The sequence below is a fragment of the Biomphalaria glabrata genome, chromosome 14 (assembly GCF_947242115.1).
Source record: "Biomphalaria glabrata chromosome 14, xgBioGlab47.1, whole genome shotgun sequence".
NCBI lineage: Eukaryota > Metazoa > Mollusca > Gastropoda > Planorbidae > Biomphalaria > Biomphalaria glabrata.
The window spans coordinates 23,051,692-23,072,583 of NC_074724.1; the positions used below are offsets into that span (position 1 = coordinate 23,051,692).

Consider the following 20,892-nt stretch of genomic DNA (forward strand, 5'->3'; position numbering starts at 1 on the left):
AAGCAAATGACCTTGCTGTAAATTATGTTAGTGAACTTTTTATAGGTTAAATTAATGTCCTAGCAGTGTTTAACACTAGTTACCTTGGTGATTAAGTTAGTGATCTATCAAGGCCGAATGTAACTTTGTTTAGGTCTGTTAGCTGAAAACCGGAGACCAACAGAATCCATCAAAATTGTGGCGGGAAAATGATGATTATGAATGATTTAAGAATATCGTTTGATAAGAACTCGTTCATAGGCATACAATTATCAGACTGGTATGACATTTGATGTCTATAAAAGGCACTTCACTTGACATAAATGACATTCTATTTATGGCATTACAGAGTGTGTCCGTGCCAGCTTGTATAGATCCAGCCCTCTCTCTCTCCCCTCCCTTTCTGGCTGGCATCTCTTTGTGTGTGTCTTTGACTTTTTTGGAACAACTTCTCGCATGGAACGTCACTCAAGTGTTTCACGCTTGCCCCATCCCTCCCGGCACCTTCTTCTCTGCCCCCGCGGCGCTCAAGATGAAGACCTTGCAAAGCACAGAACTCTCTCTTCAACTCTAGCTTGTCTCACCGCCCCCCCTCCCGCCCTCCTTCTACTCTGTCTCAGGTAGACGACATTTGTCCTTTCAGATATCGGCTTTGGTCTGGGTACTTTTCTTTTTTTTTCCCCTTTGACCTACTTTCCACGCTCGACTGCTCAAAGCACACCCTTTTACTGGCAGTGCTCACGCTGGCTCGCTCCTCTCTTTCTCCACCGCGCCACACCCTCCTGTCAGTTGTCCCTCTCTTGTTAGCGCGTTTAAAATAACTTTGTCACGAGTTCAAAGGTCACGTCGATTCCATTTCCAGATTCTGAGCTTCGCCTATTGTTTCAAAGACATTAGACAGACAAAACATACAATATATATATAGAGAGAGATAGATAGATATATATAGAGAGAGAAAGAGAGAGAGAGAGAGAGATCAATAAAAAGAAGGGCATCTATATAAACTTTACACAGTACCAGTAATTTATGTGTGATATTGTAATCTATAGACTATAGTTATATGTTTATTAAAGAATATATACTACGGCATAGGTCATTTTTTTATGTGTATGTGTGCCATTGGCACTATTATGTCACACACATAAGTCTCTTTAGAAGACATAATGAATGGATTTAAAATATTTAAGCAAATGACTAATACATAACACACAAACGTAACTATGAACATATGTGCTACCTACCAAAGGACAAAAAAAAAGATTTTTCTTTGTGTTTGAATGGAACCTACTTTTATTTATTTATTTATAGACTCCAGACTTCCGAACTTTAAAAAAAAATCCATGAATGTTGTGTTCCGATGTTTTTATGTTAATTTAATTGACTTATAGATCTTTGTACGATGTGTTTTTTCCCCCTATCAATTTGCGTCTTCACACCCGATCCCTACTTTCGATACAGCAAGCGAGGGTCGGACGAGAGATCTTAGTGAACGGGGGCACCAACGCGAGAGAGAGAGAGAGCCAGGCGCGTCGCATCACTTCGTTTTGAAATAGAGCGTTTTGGGTTGTAGGCTAGGGTAATGGTAGCAGGCGAGAGTGCTTCCGAGTGTAGGCAGAGGCGCAAAGCGACAGCGGCGTGAAAGCGCAATCGTTTGGCTGTTTGTGGATTTTCAGCAGAAGTAACGGACTAGACGCGAGGGTTATATGGGTTTGTTAGTGTTGAATCAGCAGCCGATAGCCCTAGTAGTAGTAAATGTAGTTGTGTAGTCTGTTTCTTCGAATCAAAAAGAGGGGGGAAAAAATCGTTTTGTTAGTTTTGTTCGGTGGAACCAAAAGTTTGGATAAACCGGTTGGATCGTCTGCTGATCAAGTTTATGTTGTGTTCAGTGTTATGCGGATTATGGATAATAATTGGATTCTTCATAAAAGTATATTCTACATTCATTGTTGGATATTTTATTATTTAGATCTTTATTTTGTGTGATTAGTTTATGTTTATTATTTAGATCTAGATCTAGATCTAGATCTATTTTTAAAGTTGTAATAAAGTAGATCTAGACTAGACTAAGATTTAAGATCTTAATGTAACTATTCTAATTTCTATATCTAGTCTATAAAGTCTATGTCTAGTCTCTAGATCTAGCTAGAGTGACTTAGAGTCTAGACATTAGACCTAGTCTCTAATCTAGATTAATAGATATATAGATCTAGATCTAGTCATTTTTAGTCGTCTAAATAAAAGTGTGTGATTGCAACTTTTATTATATTTTATGTATTTGAGACTGACATCTATCTAGGAAAAAAATCTAGAAATAGAATAGACAGGACTAGATCTAGATTTGGACTCTAGTTATCATAATGATAACTCCAGATCTAGACTAGATCTAGAGTTTAGTATTTTTTCATGAGCGCGTCTTTTTTTTTTTTAGTCAGTCGTAAGTTTATCCCATTTATGGTGTGTTAGTGTGTTTAAATTTTAAACTGATATTTTATGACAATTTAATTATAAATTACAGTATTCTTTATAGACTTTCCTTCAAAACAGAAGATGATTCAAGTCTTAGGTAGATTAGTATTTTTCTAAAGAGTTTCTAGATCTAGATCTATATAGACAATATAGTATTAATAATGAACAAAATATTTAGACCTATAAGCTCAATGTCTTGTGTTACCGAATATGAATCCCCGAATTGTTAAATAACAATTGACTTACCTGGATTGTTACTTTGTCCAATCAACTCACAATCTACATTCCCAAACATCGAAACATGTAACAGTAGAATCGTAGCCGGCAACCTTGGTATTTATTATTAGATTTAAATTTTACTCTATTTTTAGATCTACTCTAGACATGCAAATGTTTACAATATGTGTCGATACAAAACTAATCCTAACAAGTTGATATTTGTAAATAATGATAGACTCTAGTGAACTAGTCCATAAATATTAATATATATGTATAGAATAATAGATCTAGTGATAATCAAAATGGCAAATGTAGATTAGTTAATTAGTATGTTGAATTTGTAAAGGTAATTTGCCTATAGGCTATTTGTAGTCGTGTAAAGGACTAAATATTTAATATAGTTCTAAATTATAGATACAGATATCAAAATGTGGATTACTGTTAGGTGTAATTATCATATAGAATTTTTGAGTAGTCTGTGAATACCTTTATGTAGGTAAACACTGTACTGTAACGGTCTAGGTGTTAAATCCAGTATAGAATGCAAATATAGATCTAGTTTGTTTGTTATCACATAATCACAACGGTTTTTTATTTAATTATTTTTTTTCTTGTAATAAAATGAACAGCTAACTTGTACAAACACGACCTTGATTAATTAATGAAAGAGAAAAAAAGTTATTGGAGAACAAACAAGTTGTTATTATCTCAGTTATCTCTGGATCTATTGTCACCATAACAGTAAAATCAGTGATCTGTCATTGAACTGGACCGAAACATATTTCTTGATGAGGATTACAAAGTGAAGGATTTAATAAATTCACCTGAAATTTGTTTTCAGACCACTGAAAGTAAAACGCACAAAAAAAAAAGGATTACCTTTAACGAAACAACGGATTATTATTCTTATTGTTGGATTATAATTAGAAGGGTAAGTAGCTAGTCTGGTTATATTTCTTCATTTTTTTCTAAATCTAGAATTTAGAATTTATAACCTTTATAGTAAGACACGTTTTGTTGTTTAACCCGTCATGGTACTGCGGTTGTATTGCTCTCTCCAATTTTAATATATATAGTGACCTATCTATATTCTATAGATAATAGATCTATATCGTCTTTAATCTTAGACTTAGTCTCTAAGACTGTCATCTTTAGGAATTCTAGTCTAGGTCTGACCATTTAGTCTACGACTGTCATCTTTAGGAATTCTAGTCCAGGTCTGACCATGAAACATTACAAATCTGTCCTTATCCTAAAGACAGTAAAGACAATATGTATGAGAGTGACTTTGAGACCTACTTTAAGACTTATGATCAACCAAATACTAGACTTTGCTTTTTGCTTGCCTCCCGCTAGTAAAATTACATTTCGATTCCAGACTTAATGACCCAAGTAAAATAGATTAGGCCAATGTGTTAATTTACCAAATTAATCATTATTTTATAAAGACATAATATATAATATATCTAAAATATATATAAACATTGTGAAAAACAAAATATCTCTTTGTGATAAAAAATTTGCTATTAATTAATGTTAGACCAACAAAAGCGCCAAGGCTTTAGTTTAGATCTAAGACTAATGGTTTGTGTGGTTAATTTTTAAAAAGATAATTGTGTATAGTTTTTTTTATTCACACTAGAGGAAAAGAGTTTGTAAAAAAAAATCGCACCATCGTTTGCTCGGAAAACATTTTGATAAACGCTTTAGTTTCTAGTAGATCAGTTCTTTTCTGTTTTTTTAAAGACATTTCCGAGATATCTTCCCACAGTTTTTTATGTTAGTATTTCTCGTTTCAAAACGTTTTGTGTGTGCGGGTTAGTATGGCCTAAGTATGGTGTGAAGGGTGAGTGGAGGCTGCTACTTTCCGACATAAACTTTTTCAAGTTTTGCTGAGCGCTTTTTTTTTTTTGTGTCTGTCTACTCACGGAAACCAAGTTCAGTTCAAGGGAGGTAACATCTTACAAAAAGAAACGACTCGCGGGCCGATTTAATTTGAGCCTTTGTTTCTTCTCGTGGACATATCAAAACACGAAAGTTCCGCCGGTACAAGAAATTGTGGTGTACTTGATGGATGCCAGATCTGAGAATAAGTTTTTTTTTTTGCCACCAAGAAATGATGTTTAAAAAATGGTACATTTTTATTTGTTCTATTTTATTTGACAGAACTCCCGTGTATGTTGGAGTTTTAAGGTGTGTGTGTGGAGGGGCGGGTGTATTTGAAAAAAAAATTAATCCTGGGACTATTGTAGCACTTAATAGTTAGGAGAACAAATTTAAAAGTAGGCGAGCCACACTATTTTATTTTAACAAATTTAAAAGTAGGCGAGCCACACTATTTTATTTTAACAAATTTAATTTTAACAAATTTAAAAGGTACATCATTTCTTATACATATATATATATATACACACACACAATGTAAATACTTGAAACAGACATTACAAAGCACACGAGTACATTGTACGCCAAGTACAAATAATAACCGTAACTTACTGTACAATTTTAGAAACCAACACCAGTCATTGTTACTGTTAATTACCGAAAACCTTTGAATGAGTTAACTGTGAATTAGAGATATATATACACTAGGCATACTATCTGGCACACTCGCTCTACGTCTGCAGGCTAGATAGACACTGGTCTTAACCTTCACCCCCCCCCCCTTTCCATCTCTCGAAACATCACCTTGTTATAATGAGAACTATTTTACTATAACAGTGTTTACCAAACTGTGTTCCGCGGAACCCTTGTGCCGCGAGGTCTGACTAGGTGTTCCTCGAACTACTGGAATAATTAACTAGTAGGTCACAACGTGAATTAATCTCTCTTAAAAAATAAACAAAGTGTTCCGCTAAATACTCAGAATGTGCTAATTGTTCCGTTAAGGAAAAAGTTTGGGAAACACTGCACTATAGTGTAGGCAGCACTGGCTAAGTCAGCAGATGTCTATTTGTGCAAGTATCATTGCAGAATCCACCAATAATACCATCTATAATGTTCAGGTTTTCAATTTCTACATAATATTTTGTTTACGCTGCTGCCCCTATTAGACCTTAGTTCGCTAACTTATTTTTATTTATCTATTTAGGGTAGGCATACAATAAATGTGTATACAATCATGGCTCGATAATTACCTTTTTTGACATGACTTTGCATAAGTATTAAACTAGCCAGCAAAAGGCCTACAAGCATTAGCTGCACTGAGGAGTAGGATACTTAATTCTAAGTAAAATCTATTTTACAAACTTGGCTTAGATTCGTTTTTATTTGGGTCAGACCTTTATACATATAGTTGTGCCCTGTTAATTAGCATTGGTCGTACATGGTGTTGATGGTCATACAACTTTGTGCACTCGTGTACTGACTAATCTAGTTTAGTGCCTCGGTGTCTGCGATGGTTAGCATTCGTTGAGCTGGTCCGCTGTTCCATTGATCATGCTTGCCAAAAGGCTTCACGCGTACACCAGTGAGAAAAGCAATTAGAGCGACTCACTATGAAATGATTAAAGCCACTTGTTAATTGGATGGGTGGCACATTGACGCTCAGGCGCCCCCCGATATCTACGACTGCCATCTTGTACTCGGCAATAACTTTTCCTCTCGTGTTATCACTTGCGGCAGCGTTGTCACATATTTCACGGCCTACGATGAAGCTCGTATATCCATAACGACCGCACAAAATACACTTCACCGGCGCGTATCTATGGCCCATGAACATCGGTGCATCACACACTATCCAGTGGCGTGGCCCCTTGGCCCACAAGACGTCAGGCCTGGTGTCTGTGTCTCAGACTCGATAAATCAATGGCGCCTGTCTGTCTTCGGGCGCAGCTTGTTCTTTGACACCGTCAACTCGGCATAGCCTCGTGCAGTGTGCGTGAAAAAAAAAAAGACGAGAAGACAAAAAAAAAAGTGTAAAAAAAAAATCAGAAGATGGGAAAGAAAAAAAAAAGTAAATTAACGTGTAAGCGTGAGTTTGTGTGTGTGTGTGTGTGTTTGTTGAGCACAATCACGTGACCCTGACTTGTCACATGCAGGGCATGTCAAATTAAGGCCTTTTCTCGTGATTCGTATCCACATGGGACCTGTGCAACACAGAACTACATTAATTTATCCGTTACGTAACATTTCTAAACAGCAACCCAATAAACAAACAAAAAAACAAATAAAAAAACAGTTAGGACAAATGTGTCAATGTTACAGACGTTACTGAGTCTATTTATCTTAAAACAACAACTTTTGTTTCTTGTTAAACAGCGTATTTACTAATAAGCTGTACAACACACGATGTCACGAGTTAGATCTAGGCTGTTACTTGACGGCCTTGCGATGAGTAAAGTAAAGGCGGATCATGTTCATTTTGTGCATTAGGGCCACGCAGTGGAACGTTAGGGACCCAGATTTCTGAATGTATACCTTTGTACACAGTCACTGAGCACAGCAGACAAAGTGTTGGTATTTGTCAGGTCTGACCTGCAGCGATTCATCCACTGTGTCGATCTAACGTTTATATATTTTTGTTGTTGTTCTTTAAGTCTGGTATATACAAACTTTTGACTTTATTTTATATGTCTGCACTTTTCCAAAAGTTAATACACACTTAAGCCTCCAGCCCCCACATACACACAAAGACGCGCGTTCGAGGCTCATTTTGTTACAACTATTGGTTCCAATTACGCCAAGGTTTATTATTGTTCTTGTTGTCTCATACTGAAATCTAATAGTTATCTGAAATGTACAATGGAGAATGATAGTGCCTATGCCAATTAGTTCACTTTAACGAATTTTGGTCTTTCGGATACTCGCATCCTTCCTAGATTGATGGGATTAACGGGATTTCTCATTTAGAGTAGCTAGATTTATTTTTGAAGACAATGTATAAAACAGTTTTAGAACCCCTGGTTCAAGTCCTGGATACATCGCATGCGGTTCCTCCCCTCTCTCGTCGCTCCACCCTTGCGTCCCTTCACCTATTAATGTCTATAATAGACACCTGTTGCAGCAATTAATTTTTTCTTCTTCCTCTGGTTTTGGGGGCCACAAGTTTAACTTGTGTATCTCCCAAGCAGAAATAAATTGACTCAGACTATGGGAACCACTCTGGGTGCGCGTTGACATCCGAGGGCGGGAAAGGTAGATTTATGGGTGTCCGGATCTTATTATAAGATAGATGGGGAGAGAGAGAGAGTCCTCGTGAAATAGTGGGAAGCTAAGGTTTATCCTCTGCAGGGATGTTTCGAGTTTCAATTAAAATGTTATGCCTTTTTTTTTGTCTCCCCCTTATCGAAGTCCATTGCGCCATGAAGTCTGCAATATTTTAACCCTTGAAAATGTACAGTGATGTATGTACCCACTACAAAATGTACAGTGATGTATGTACCCACTACAAAATGTACAGTGATGTATGTACCCACTACAAAATGTACAGTGATGTATGTACCCACTACTAAATGTACAGTGATGTATGTACCCACTACCAACATACCTACATTTGTGTGTACATTTCTTTGGCGTTGGTCGATAGGGTCGGGAGTACTTCATTGTTTATTTGGGTTGCATTTCTGAAACTTTTAACAGTTAAGTGCTGGACGATTGGCTGGACTCCCGAATCGAACCCCAATGACGACTTTTGAGTGTCCGATTATTTTGAGGCCCTTGAGTCCACCCTACTCTGATGGGTATCTGACACAAGTTAGTAAAAGTGAAGACGGTTGGTCGTTGTGCTGGCCACTTGACATCCTCGTTAACCGTCGGTCATGGAATCAGATAATCTTCGCATCATCTGCCCCGTTATATCACTAGGTAGAAAATGTTTACTTTGTTTACTTTAAGACATTTAATTGACCTAGCCGTGTTATTCCATCGATATGTTGGAATCATTACTGGATTGTAATTTAAAGTGTGGTACAATAAAGTCCATTATCTGTGACCATACTGATGAATGGCCATTCTTTTAAACGAAGGGGACAAAAAACGTGTACAGATTTATATCATGAAATCTCTTTAACTTTCTCCTAAAATATAATTTCCTTTGTGATAATGATCTTTAAAATTACTTCAAACGTCGAATGGAAAAAATAAAGGTTGGGAAAAAATGGAAATAAATAATAGTATTGATTTTTAACTCCCTTTAATTAAAAATACCATGTAAAAAATGTAAAAAAAACTTTTTATTTTTATTTTTAAACGTCTTACTTGCTGTAAGAATATAATTAACAAATAAAAAATATTTCATTACCGTCTAATTAAAACTTGACACCGGGACACAAAGGGAAAAGAGATACCCGACAGGGGCTAGTTCATGTTAAGGCATCATTGATTGGGCGATACAATGAAATGTCAGAAAAGATTGTGGTTTGTCTCTTGCTAAGGGAGAGAATTGTAGGGCGGTATTAGAGTTATCACATTTCGTTGGAGGATACCAGCTACCACTCTAGAATGTCACTAGAAGCATCTATCTGAGGGAAACACAGTAGGAATTAGAATTTCGAAATTTTTATTTCATTTTTATTTCGTTCCATTTATAGTAACACTAGTGATAGCCGCTTAGTCATAATTATGTATCATGTTTCACCTTCACTGGAGATTATATCTAGTGGAGTTTAGATTTAATACAGATTCACTGATATAAAAATTTGTTAAACACCATTTTCTCCTATAATTTTTTTTTTTTTTAGTGATACTTTAGTTTTTGTTAATGTCATATTAAATTAACCATATATTACGCTTCTGGGTGTATATTGAATTAAAATCTTTATCCTTACCTTTGGAACTCTTCATCTAGACCATAATGTTGTTATTATTGTTAAAAAGAATATTAAAAAAATATTCGACAACTAGATAGAACAAGGCACAGTATATTTCGACTTTTTTTTGTGTTCCTGCCTGACCTCCCACCACAGCGGAACACTCGTAATAGTAAACCTTATAATTGCATAATTTGCATAAATACCTAACAGAGAGAGAGAGAGGGGGGAAGGCTCAAAATACTTTCTATATTACTTTAACTTCTGTTGTGTTTATTCTATAGCCCTTTAAGTCACGGAAACTGCAGCTATGCCAATAAGAGGGTTCCATTCACAACAAAGGGAGAAAATATTGTTTTTATTTCAATACATATCACGCGCGGCATATAAACATCTCTCCTCCAAGATCCGGTTGCCTCATGGGAAGGTAAATTAGCTTTAAACTTAGTCTCTGTGTGGTGAGGGTGCGTGATCCTGGAAGGTGGTGTCAAATAAAAGGGGAGGCTGGAATGTTACCAATTACTCGTATCTCTTTGCTAGCAAAGTTTATTGTGGAAGGAGCCCGCACTGGCTGGTCATCAATCTGCATCATTCAAAGCCCTAACGAACCCACAGACAATTCTTTATATATTGGATTACGCGCCCACACACACATACACACATTGACACTGTGATGTTTACTTAAGCCCTCGTCCTTGCGATCAGTTTTTGTTTGCATTTCTATAGCACCAACAGATAGAGTTTACTCGTGGCTTACTAACTTGGAGTTATTTCAATCTCAAAAATGAAACCTCCATCGTGGGGGTTATCTTTTTAGCGAGATGAGGGAGGAAAAAAGCGTGGAAATGAAGTTACTCGTTGCTATCCTCGTCAGATTCTAGCCATTGTGTGTGCGTGTGTGTGTGTGTTCCATGTAAGCATGTGTGTGTGTGTGTGTGTGTCCCAAGTTACTCGCCACCATTGATGGTTGGCACGTGTTACTCTCGACTACATCTTTCTGGAGTCTAGGCGGAGGGCCGATGACATCTACTGTATAAACATGGGCAAATTACTCAAGTGTTAGAACATGGGCTAGTGGAATCTTGGACTCTTTGTGTTTGTTTGCAGTGAGGAGGTGAGCCGAGAGGACGTCGAGGGCCGGCTGTGGGAGGAGGGCTCCCGTTTGAGGGGGAAGGGGGTGGGCGAGGGAAGCCGGTCCGTCGGACGTAATTTTGTCATGTGATAGGCTACTTTAGGAGAGTTAATCTAAAAACATGAACTAAGAGATCATTAAAGATCAGCCGTGTATCGATCTCCTCTCTCGGGGAAACGGGCGATGCGCTGTCCCCCCATTTAAAGTGAATAGTACAAGCAAACAGAAGCCAAGTAGTATGTTTCACTTTGTCAAGGCTGTTTGGACTTAGGCGACGAAACAACTTGATACATTTAAGGCTTCACCAACATTCAAATACAGGAACTAAAGATACTCGATGACTATATTTCACATGTTAACAATGAAAAGACTAAATGTATCATGAAAATAAACAATGTGGGCATTTTGATCAATCAGTACAAATTTATAATACAGTAAAAATCTAAAAACAAAACAAGCAAAATATTAAAAAAAAAAACAATTGTTAAAAACGTATCTAAGGAGAACTCCACATTTACAGCCAATCTCAATGTTGTAATATTTATTTGCCTTTTCCATATCAAACAAAATTAATTATTTACATTTCTTTAATTAAATAATTGATTTTTTGATTGATTAATTTTTTGTTAGGACCAATGAATAATTGAGAGCAAATGGGAAGTGGGAGAAATGACGTGATCAAAATTTGTAACAGATAGATAAAGTGAGATGATATAAGCTCTCTAAAAAATTCAACATCCATTTTGTGGCATCTCGAACAACCGGCTGGGAAGCACTGCCTCTGGATTAAACGTCGTGTGAACATAAACCCCCATATAACTGGATTACATACGCTGTTTATATGTTAACTAAAATAATTATCTCACACGCCCTGGGCTACCTTAATTGTTATTATTGCCATTAATATAATGATTGGCCTAATTAAGTGTGCCTAATGAGTGTACCGCTGCAATTACTCAGCCACCGACCTGCTAATGTTCCCGAACCTTTCATCGACTTGACAAAACGTTAGATAACTTCCGTCCATGTCATTGCCCACGTGAAGGTCACAGCTCAACGTGCAGTCGGTTTTTTTGATCCGCGCTCGGCTTCTGCCTCGTTGAATGTGGGCTTCCAAAATATTTCGTTTGATTTATGGTCACACATGACTTGTCAATATTCACAAATATGTGATCCCCGTTTACGATTTACAATTTGATTCACATTTTGATTTTTTTTTTCAGAGACATTCGACGTCGGATAGCATGAGTAAACATTGCTTTGCATACAGGCACCCAAAAATTATATACTGTGCATGGCGCATAGGCGTTGAATTAAGGGTACCTTGTAGGGAAAGTCTCGGAACTAAGGGTACCTTGTTGGGAAATTCTCGGAGCTCGCGCCAAAACTTCACGGGGTTCCATTGAATGGCAACGACTTCAAATGTAGATGCCTTTATAATAACATCATAATATCAGATAAATATGTACACATCAAACACACATGTGTGTTCACGCGACAATAACACTTGTACATTTGCAGGTAATAGACAGTTTGAATTCAGTCTTACTGATCTTTCCGATTTTGGTGAAGACAAAAGAATGAGTGTGTGTATGTGTGTGTGTGTGTTCTTCAATGGCGCTAAGTTAATTATTCTTACAGTCTGCATGCATTGATTGTCTTGTCCTTGTTTGTGTGTGTGTTTGTGTGCAGGGAGATATGGATTTATTTTTTTAAATGTATGTATTGTTGTAAAGTTCTTAACTTGTATAAAACAATCGGTTCTTTTGATTCTTCTTTTACCTACCCCCATCTTTTCATTCTGCACTCGCTATTCGAGGGCTAAATATCCGGGGGGTGGGGCGGGGTGGGGCGGGCGGGCGGGCGGGCGTTTACCTTATATTGAGTAAGCAATGAAAATTTTGACATTTCCCCGTACCAACTGGATCTGGCCTTTTGACAGGTTATCTTAACTCGGACTATTTCCTAGAGCAAACATGGGCGTGACGTCACAGTGTTGACTCTGGTCCGCTCATCTACTCTTATTGTTACCTGGGGGGGGGGGGGGGGGGTTCAGCCGTTTCTACTTCTTCTTTTCCTTCTCTGACACTATAGCTCACCTGTGACTCTTGAGTTCTACTTTTATAATTCATTTGTGCACATACTTCAAAGTCTTTATATTCATTGGTGATAATAATAGCGCGTGCATTTTCAGACTAGTCATATAATTGAATAAAAGTTCCACATGCAGACTTTAGTATCTATATGACAGATGATGTTAAGGTCATCTGTTTCTTTGGCCAACGCTAAACGAACAGGGTGTCATGTGACCAGCACAACGTACAACTGCCTTTATTTTTTTCCCAACTAAAGACAAGTACCCATTACATTTGGATTGGCTCAGCCCCCCCCCCCCCCCACCCCCGCCCTAAAAGTCCAGAAATTTCAAAATCCAAGTCTTAATCGAAATTCGAACCCTGGACCCCAGGTTAAACCAGGCGCTTAACCACTTAGCTACCGCGCAGTATAATTGAAAGTTAACTAATTAATGACGGTATTTAGATGACCAACGTGTCGTTGATGTGATGTTGAATTGAATTTGAACGGGTACGGGCATCGGCTTTGCATTACTTTATAGAATAGAATAATTATTAACTATTACACTTGACTCAAATCGCTCATCTCTAAGAGCATCAGCCCCCCCCCCCCCTTTTTTTTTTCTTCTTTGAGCCACTGTTTACACTGAGAAGACTAGGGGTTCAAAACTTTTAAATGTAACTATTTATTTAAACCAGACTTCTACTATGAAAGCGAGGCTGGTCATTAAGATTATTGTTTGATCGAGAATATATACATATACATATACACGTGGACAATAAAGGTTAGGTCGTTATCAGATATTCAGATAAATCTGTAAACATTTAAACTAACTGATTGTCAAGACTGTAAACATTTAAACGAACTGATCTTCAAGACTAGATCAGACATTTGACAAGGATTAAAAAATATATATTATGCACTTTCCTTCGTCCACAACAACATCAACAAAACTTTTAATGAAAAACATAAAGGCACATTCCTCGTCCCATATGCTAGGATAAATTTGTACAAATACTCCTTCTTCCCTAGTGCTATTAGAGCATGGAATGGGTTGCCTGAGCTGGCCAGGAAAACCATTGACTTGGCAGAATTTAAGTCATTGGTTAATATGCATGACTAAATGCATGACGCGTAGGACGTAATCATCTTCTTTTTTGAAGTAACGTCTGTATCATATAAGATTTGAAGATAAGAATAATAGCATCACGCTAACTACACATTAAATAACTCCCAGTTGGGCGAGAATCAAACTTGAGATCCTTGGATGGAATCTTGGAATGAAGTCTTGATCAACACAATGCAGATTTATTTCTTCACTATTTAAGTTGTACATTTACCCCCCCCCCCACCCCCCAACCTAAAGGCTAAGATCACGTGTTGAGAATAGCAAGGCTTTCTTGCATAAAGAGTTAAAAAAAAACACACCACCACCTGGCTAATTGATTTGTACTCACAATTTTTTTTTTCATATTCATTTTAATGTCAACAATCTTAAAGCTTTCACGTCTGAAGTTGAGTGTTGGACAAAATACTATTGCGGGTAGTGAGCATTGTTTCTTAGTACTTTCTCACGCACACACTAATGCAAACACATGCACAGACAGAATCTCTACTATATTAAGCGTAAGGTGGCACGAGATTAAGTGGAGATGTGTGGGCATAAGCGTGTGTGTGTGAGAGATGAGAACGAAGATTTGGCCGTGCTAATGAACTACCATAGCTCTAAAATATCATTGGATCACTGCTTTAATGTTGCATTCCAATACTAGCGGAACTTTTCAAGTCTACGCACTTGCCCTTACTATTAGGTTAACCTGGCGCTTCTCAAATCATTTGACGTTGTACTAAAGCGTCGACTATATTCTCCCTCAACACATAAACCAACTAACCGAAAAGTCACTCGATTAATCTTTGTCAAAGTTGCACTTTGCACCTGTACTAGTTTAGATAGATCTGAACATACTGAACACGACCTAACATTCCCACACACACACACCGAGGGTTGCTGGGTCCTATCAAAGCCCTCGCTCTCTTCCAATTTTTTTTTTCGCTGACCTTTTTTTTTTTTTTATCTGCTAATAGTAATCTTAATGCTTCAATGACTTCACTGGGAGGAGAATAAAAAAGGCAGGCATTCTGCTTGTGTTCACAAATACAATGATTTGACTCGAGGACTCATCCCCGCCCCCGTCTTAGTCCCTTTAGGCTGCTTTCATTCTGTCTCCTTATCTGTAGGCACCAGAGCGGCACACACTTTAACAAGATTTATTTTGTCTAATATCGGCTTGCGTCTCTCTGTTCAGCCCTCGTCACCACGCTCGTGTGATGTTGTCGAAATTGTTATGATTTAATGTGGCCGTAATTATGACCTCTTCACTTTGAAGTCTGCTGTTGGGTGTCTTTTAAAAAACACTTCTTTTTAGTATTTTCTTAATATAGCTTTTTGTAGCAAGAATAATCTTGAAGGATTATGTCCCTTGTCAAACAAGCGCGAATGTCCCCGTGTATTGGGAGAGGAAAAAAAAGGGGGAGGGGGTAAATCATCTTCATTCAGATAAATTTGTCGTACGAGACGCGTTCATTCATTCAGCAACACTTTTTTGTGTGTGTCCTACGTCAATCTAAAGCGTCCACTCCGCACCCCTTCTCCTCGCCTTCACAGCTGTAAACAAAAGGCGTTGAAGGTCTTCTTGGTTAATGGTTAGATGTAGTGGTCACGCTTCGCTGATTTTTATTTTGACAGCTCCGGTCTGTCCCCTCCGGTCCTCTTTACCCCCCCCCCCCTTTTCACCCTTATCATTGGCCATCCACTACAAAGTCACAGCCAACTATTTACAGGTCAGTAATTTCTCGAGAGTCAGAATTCCTAGTATCCTCCATTCCGTAAAAGAAACGTCTAGTATAAGCTTTAGGTTACCATAATGTTGTAAGGCATTCGCGCATTTATTTTAAAGGCATTTATCCAAAATACAACTGTGTATTAGGCTATTTTGTCACTTTTATAGGTCATGTTTAGTGAATACTATAAATAGTATCGGTCACTCGTTTTATCTGAAGAGAAAAAAAAAAGGAAGAAAAATAAACTTAAAGAATGGAATGTGTGTGTGTGTGTGTGTGTGTTGCTGTACTTGAATCTCATACCGCCAGTCACCGCATAGACTAGCAAGGGGAGACAACAGAAGAAAACATAATTTAAGCCCTCGTACAGTTATCTCGTTGAGAGAGAAGATAGATAACACTCGCTAGACAATGAAATATGTATAGGTCACGGAGGTTCCCCTCCTACTACTCGTGATAATTGCAGTGTGTACTGTAAAACATATGATTATCTACATCACGGTTCTGTGTTGAGCTACCACTAGTACGTGTTTTAATGACAGGCATCTGAAAGATGACACAACTCTTCTATTTCACTCTGTTCATCTCGCCAACTAGCGGTGTTTGTGTCGTGTGGGCGAAGAGATCTACCCTGGCACTGGCATCAACCAAAACTCGTGGGCAATAAATGGAGGTGAGTGGTGACATTTGTTTCCCCTCACCCAAAGCTCGTTAGTTGCTTTCAAAGCAGAGGTGACACGCACTCTTCTCTACAAAACGTCAGCGTTGAACATAGCTTCTACCTGTGCATGGACAGGGGCGTTAAAGTCCGGACATTGTGGGGCGTTTAAGTCCAGACATTGTAGGGCGTTAAAGTAGGACATTGTGTGGCGTTAAAGTAGGACATTGTGGAACGTTAAAGTCCGAACATTGTGGGGCGTTAAAGTCCAGACATTGTAGGAAGTTAAAGTCGGACATTGTGGGGCGTTAAAGTCCGGACATTGTGGGAGTTAAAGTCCGGACATTGTGGGAGTTAAAGTCCGGACATTGTGGGGCGTTAAAGTCTGGACGTTGTGGGACGTAATAGTCCGGACGTTGTGGGACGTTATAGTCCGGACATTGTGGGACGTTATAGTCCGGACATTGTGGGACGTTATAGTCCGGACATTGTGGGGCGTTAAAGTCCGGACGTTGTGGGACGTTATAGTCCGAACATTGTGGGAGTTAAAGTCCGGACATTGTGGGAGTTAAAGTCCGGACATTGTGGGGCGTTAAAGTCTGGACGTTGTGGGACGTAATAGTCCGGACGTTGTGGGACGTTATAGTCCAGACATTGTGGGACGTTATAGTCCGGACATTGTGGGACGTTAAAGTCCGGACGTTGTGGGACGTTATAGTCCGAACATTGTGGGAGTTAAAGTCCGGACATTGTGGGAGTTAAAGTCCGGACATTGTGGGGCGTTAAAGTCTGGACGTTGTGGGACGTAATAGTCCGGACGTTGTGGGACGTTATAGTCCAGACATTGTGGGACGTTATAGTCCGGACATTGTGGGACGTTATAGTCCGGACACTGTGTTCCTTACAACGACCTGCATTTGAAACGTTTAATTTCACCGCCTTATTCCGTTTCCGCTTTAAAAAACAAAACAAAAAAAATTAAGATAGGGCATGTACAAATACAACCTGGGGACGTATGTACGTTTGTCTAAGACAGATGATTGGAGAAACCTTGACACTTGTGTGGATGTCTCGTGACCCAGTTTGTAATTTGAGATGCCTTGTCAATTAGGGACACTCCCGTGACCCAGTTTGTGATTGAAGTATTTTTTGACAATTACGAGACAGTCTTATGCTTTGGTTTATTGTCTTTTTTATCTGGTGATACGCACAATACACGACAAGACATTTATTTGCATCTATTTATTGCAGTTAAAGAAATAGGAAACTATTTTTAAAATACTTTTAAAAAGAATATTACAAATAATTTAAAATGCAGTCACGTGAGTGAAATAAAATGTTCCACGTGATGTATTTAACATTTCCTTGTTAAATGTAAAACACATACACCTGTGCATATTTTCACATTGCTTCATGCCCCACTGAACTCGAGGCTAGTTTTAGTAGTTACATGATATAAAGCAGGTAGACGGATTATACTGTGTTATCAGTTTGAGTCAATCATTATAGAGCTGGATAATTGGATTGGAAGTTAAGACCACACACTCAAACAATCGAACGAAATAACTTTTTTTTGTTACATGCACAGTTTCACGCACACACACTGACATTGCATATGCGAGCAGCTTATGATAACTGTACATATTTGACCGCTAACACACACACACACACACACTGACAATGCGTACGCGAGCAGCTTATGATAACTTAGTACACATTTGACCCGCTAACGCAAACATTGCTCCGCATGCGCGTTTGTTGTGAGTGTGTGTGTCGATTGTGCAGTGTGTGCACTATGTGTGTGTGTGTGTTGTCTGATAGATAGATGGTTGATGGGTTGCATTTATCCTCCCGCCTCTCTCCCTCTCTCTCCTCTCTCCGTTAACCCCCCCCCCCCCCCCATTAATGAGTGAATCAATAAGAAGACATAAGAGCGTCTCTTTGTGTCGGCATGGCATCCGTCAGCAGAGTTAATCCCTCGTTGTCATTACCACGGAAGCTCGTCCTGTTGACTTTACAATAGATAAAAGGCCTATCTCGCAGGGTGGATGTGGGGGGGGGGGGGGGGACTCAATGGTTACACACTTTGTTTTTATATTAGACGAATACAAAAAAATAGGGGAGGGGGAAAAAACAACAAAAAAAAAGGGGGGGGGGGGGGTGAGGTATGAATTGAGACGACCTGTAAGGGGGATGGGGGCTGTATGGGAGCTAGTTGAAGCTACACGCATGAAACATGACTCAGTAGAGACCTGTCTAGATGTCTCTTAGCAGTTCATTGGGGATGTTTATATGTGTCTGTGAACACGGTATTGATAAGTTAAGAATAATGGCTGTAAACACACACACACACACACAGACACATATATATTTATATCGAGAGAGAGAGAGAGAGAGAGATTTGCGATGGGGTTACTGCCCTATACAGATGTTCTTTCGTAGCTAAGCCAAGATTCTATAAGTTCTACAAAACGTTGATTGCGCCAATGAAAACAGTTTTAAAACTTTACGAAGCGGTGGCGAGGGACCTATTCGTTTTTTTTCCTGTAGTAATTACCTATATATTCATTAAAATGATCGTCATTTTCTTCCAACCTTTAATTTGCTAGTCTTGTCGTCTGTGAGAAATAGCATATGGTCTTTGGTCATTTGTTGGCGTTAGGCCGGGTTATAAATCTTCATTAAGTTATTGTGCCCCGTGTGCCCAGCATTTAGTATTTTCAAGGTGAACAACCTTTGTTCGTCACCTCGGCTAGTGTTTTATCGATCAACCCATCAACCTCGGGACGCAGGTTCCGCCCCTGTAACATCTGCCTCAGCTGTACTTCTACCACCAGTCTTGGCCATCAATAACTCTCATGCTTTGATCTGGTCGTGTCCCTTCTACCCTTCCGCCTTTTTTTTTTTGTGTTCAGACTTGTTTTGTCTGTTCGTCCCGTTAAAGTCGTCAGTGCTTCAGGTCAGCACCGGTTCCTACCCCACCCCGACCATCAGGGGTCACAAAGTTCATAGGTGCGTGAGCAAGTCGCGAACACTGTTCCGTGCAGACGTTAATGATGATTTAAACGACAGTGATATGTTTTCTTTAGGCGAGGTGAGAGGCTCCTCCCTCCCTCCCCCCAACTGTGCTTAGAGACTAGCATGGAGAAAGAGAAGGAGAGAAAAGAGGAGAGAGAGAGAGAAAGCGAAAGACATACATCCACAACGATAGAGAAACTGGGAGAGATTTTGACGAATAGAGACAGAGAAAGTAACCGACTGACGTTTGAAGAGAGACAAAAATGGAAAAAAAAGTAGCAGGAGACATTAAAAAAAGAGAGAGCAATAGACAGACAGTGCGAAAGAGAGCAATAGACAGACATTGACATAGAGAGAGACAGAGAGCAATAGACAGACATTGACAGAGAGAGTGAGACTGAGTGAACAATAGACAGACATTGACAGAGATTGAGACTGAGAGAACAATAGACAGACATTGACAGAGAGAGAGAGAGAGAGCAATAGACAGACATTGACAGAGAGAGTGAGACTGAGAGAACAATAGACAGACATTGACAGAGATGGCAATATAGAGACATTGACAGAGAGAGAGAGAGAGAGAGAGCAATAGACAGACATTGACAGAGAGAGAGAGAGAGAGCAACAGACAGACATTGACAGAGAGAGCAATAGACAGACATTGACAGAGAGAGCAACAGACATGTATTGACAGAGACAGAAAGCAATAGACAGACGTTGACAGAGAGAGAGCGAGACTGATAGAACAATAGACAGACATTGACAGGGAGATAGCAATAAACATATATTGAGAAAGATGGAAATAGGCATACATTGGCAGAGAGAGAGAGAGAGATGCACAGACATTGATAGACACTGATAAAGTTTCAACCAGGGATGATGGTACCTCATGATCGAAGGACATAAGAGAAGGATATAAGAGGATGACATAAGAGGAGGACATAAGAGAAGGATATAAGAGGAGGACATAAGAGAAACACATAAGAGGAGGACATAAGAGGAGGACATAAGAGGATATATCAATATTGAGAGTTCAGTGGCTAACGAAGGACGAGTCTTGAGACACTTATGGAGTGAGACATAAACTAATACGAAGAAGACACACATAGAGAGAAGATGGAAAGAAGTCTTTAAACTCTTTGCTCTTCACTGTCGTGTATCTTCGTTTATCCTCGCGCATTAAATTTTGTTTCCCCACACTATCTCCAAATGTCTGGCTATTTGTCTGAGTTTTGACACGTTGTCTTATCTACAGACATATCCTCGCGTTTAATGCCACATTCAAACTGCATATTTTTGGTGTGCTTCTTACCTAATCTGCAGCATTAAACATTTTTGTGTTTTATGTTACCCCCAGAGACAACTCTCGCTAAGCCTGACACGCGCTCGCTTAAAGCTAAGTATAGTTGTATGCTGTTAAACTATGCTATTAAACTATGCTGCTAGCTGACGAACGTTTAGCGAGGGTATAAAAAGAGACAACAAACGCAAGAGATGTACGTTGTTTGCCTACTCAGGTCAATCATAAGACACCCAGGTCAATCATAAGACACCCAGGTCAATCATAAGACACCCACGTCAATCATACGACACCCAGGTCAATCATAAGACACCCAGGTCAATCATAAGACACTATTGATAGCTAAACCCGTCTTTTGAAGACCACCCAATAGAACCTCACGCCAACTATGTTGCTTTAAAATTGTAGTCATTATTAACATCATAAATTGAATAGTTCATTTGATTTTACAATT

General features: G+C 38.9%; 1 protein-coding gene across 7 annotated transcripts in view; it reads left to right on the forward strand.

Annotated features, from left to right (window-relative positions):
• Positions 1–1,519: 1,519 nt before the first annotated feature.
• LOC106063526 (roundabout homolog 1-like) overlaps positions 1,520–20,892 on the forward strand; it is a 154,604-nt gene continuing 135,231 nt past the window's right edge. For 4 of the 7 annotated variants that reach the window (XM_056009526.1, XM_056009530.1, XM_056009533.1 and 1 more), the window contains exons 1-2: positions 1,521–1,906; positions 3,294–3,595. The gene's annotated coding sequence lies outside the window, so the exon portion shown is untranslated. Of the gene's footprint in view, positions 1,925–3,293; positions 3,596–20,892 lie in introns of all 7 variants that reach the window. The other 3 variants (XM_056009532.1, XM_056009531.1, XM_056009527.1) reach the window with 2 other exon arrangements.